The sequence below is a fragment of the Microtus ochrogaster genome, chromosome 6, assembly GCF_000317375.1.
Source record: "Microtus ochrogaster isolate Prairie Vole_2 chromosome 6, MicOch1.0, whole genome shotgun sequence".
Classification (NCBI taxonomy): Eukaryota; Metazoa; Chordata; class Mammalia; order Rodentia; family Cricetidae; genus Microtus; species Microtus ochrogaster.
Window position 1 is genome coordinate 40,736,143 of NC_022013.1, and position 2,595 is coordinate 40,738,737.

At 43.4% G+C, this 2,595-nt stretch overlaps 1 protein-coding gene across 4 annotated transcripts in view; it reads left to right on the forward strand.

The window, feature by feature from the left end:
• Abhd6 (abhydrolase domain containing 6) overlaps window positions 1-2,595 on the forward strand; it is a 46,437-nt gene that overhangs the window by 36,987 nt on the left and 6,855 nt on the right. The gene's annotated exons all lie outside the window — the stretch shown is intronic.

Sequence of the window (2,595 nt, forward strand, 5' to 3'; positions counted from 1 at the left end):
TATATTATTTTTTAAAAGATTTATTTATTTATACAGTATCCTGCCTGTAGGCCAGTCGAGAGCACCAGATCTCATTATAGGTGGTTGTGAGCCACCATGTGGTTGCTGGGAATTGAACTCAAGACCTCTGGAAGAGCAGTCAGTTCTCTTAACCGCTGAGCCATCTCTCTAGCCCTATATTATTTTTTTTTAAACAATCTTTTCTAATTTTACACACCAATCTTAGTTCCCACTCCCTCCTTTCCTCCCACTCTCCTCAATTTCCCCCACCCCACCCACCTCAGAGAGGGTAAGGCTTCCTATGGGGAGTCACCAAAGTCTAGCCCATCACTTTAAGGCAGGACCAAGGCCCTTTTCCCCATATCTAGGCTGAGCGAGGCATCCCTTCAAAGAGAATGGACTTCAAAAAGCCAGTTCAAGCACTGGGGATAAATCCTGGCCCCACTGGAATTCTTTTAAATTTACGGAATGTTGACAAGGTACTGCAGAATCCCATATGCCCTTTACCCAGTTCTGTCTGCTGTGAACAGTCCACTGTGTCACAACCAGGGAGTCAAGCTTGGTGCCCGACAATTAACTGAATCCCAAGCTTTATTTGAATTCGATTTCATTTTTCCAACCATGTTGTTTTTGTGTATCAGTGTCCAGTATAGGATACCACAAGATATTAAACCTAAGATTAATTTTTAAAAAAAATATATATATACGACTTTGGGGGGCAGTGACAATATAAATTAAAAGAGAAAAGATGTAAAGGCTAACGGAAAAAAAGGAATGTCATTATTTGATCATCTGACAGGATCTGACTTTTTTATGATGCTGAATGTCAAATCCAGGTTTAGTCCTACAGGCTAAGCAAGTACTCTGCTACTGAGCTCCATGCCCACATCTTAAGTTAGCTTGTTTCTAATAGAGATGTCATCTTAGAACAACTTCTAAAGGATATTACAGGAAGTTATGAGGCCATCTTTGAAAGCTTTTAAGACCACCTGATGAATTGCCTGCGCTCTCAAAGGACATATTCCATGATTAAATGAAAGAGGAGTCTCTGTGAAACAGTATTGGATCTGAACAATTCTGGGCAGGTTGTGTGAATCCTCGCCCATCCCCCAAGTTAGGCTCTTGCTACGGCTGGCTTTAATTCGCTGTGTATATAGCTTAGGCTGGCTTCAAACTTGCATTCCTCTTGTCTCAGACTCCTGTGTGGTGGAGATTACAGGAGCACACCATCTCAGCAGGCTTTTCTGGACATAGATTTATAATGTGTGGTTTTCTTTGGGGGTAGGAGAAAAAATTGATGCTTAGTGTCTTCTTTGGTCCACTTTGTTGATGTGGGATCTCTTTCTGAACCTGGAACTTGCCAGTTATGGCTAGTCTTGCTAGCAAGCTGGCTACAGACTCCCCTGTTTTTATCTCCGAGGGTTGAGATTGCAGGTGGCTATACAGCTTCTACAGGGGGTTCTAAATGCCCATCCTCATACTTACGCAGCAAGAGCTTCTTATCCACTGAGCCATTTCCCTGACCGTAATATGTTGGTTTCTATAGGATGGCTAGTATTAAAGATGCAACTGCCTGTCTGTTTTTAACATAAGGTCTCATGTAGTCAAGGCTGGTCTTAAACTCCCAATCTTTCCTCGTCTACCTCCCAAATTCTGGGTTTCCAGGCCATGCCTAGCTTTTCCCCTGAAATCTAGTTCTTCATCTATGTTAAACCAAGAAATGGCTCTGTGTTGGTAGAAACAGCTCTTTCCCTGCTACACGATGCTAGCTATCAGAGTCTCTTGTGTCACGTGACAGTGAGCAGTCTCGAAAGGAGTCTCCCCTCTGCTGATGTTCTCTGGAGGAAAAAAGCCTATGCGCTGCACATACATTCCCTCGTGTCTTATGCATTGGCCACAAAGGGGAGGGCATCCAGGTCAGGGGAGGGAGCTACCGGTCATGGCAGCCCTGTGCTTTCTTTCCATCATACAGGTCCTTCAGGCTCCTTAAAGTAATTAATGCAGGCTGAAAGCAGTGCAAGCGAGGCACCATCTAGTCTTCCCACACTCCACCGTTCTCATCCCTGGACAGTTCGTTGAAATGCAGATTCTGATTCGAGAGGCTTGGGGACAGCCTGAGTTTCTGCATGCCATGGTGTGTGCAATCAGTCTTAAAACATAACGGTGTTGCTTTAATCTGTACTAGCTTAGAATTTATCATGTAGCTACATATGCTGGCCCTGAACTTGTGATTCTCCTGTTTCCGCCTCTTGAGGCATGCTTAACTCCAACCCTAAAATATCTAGGATGATGTATTTTTTCCAGTGTTTCTCGGAATATGATTTTTACTTTGAGCAAGGGTGCTAGTATCAATTAAAATGATCTTCTAACCAGCTAGTGATGGTGCACATCTTTAAACCCAGCACTCAGGAGGCAGAGGCAGGCGGATCTTTGAGTTCGAGGCCAGCCTGGTCTACAAAGTAAGTTCCAAAGATGGCCAGAACAACACAGAGAAAACTGTCTCCAAAAAGAAGAAGAAGAAGAAGAAGAAGAAGAAGAAGAAGAAGAAGAAGAAGAAGAAGAAGAAGAAGAAGAAGAAGAAGAAGAAGAAGAAAA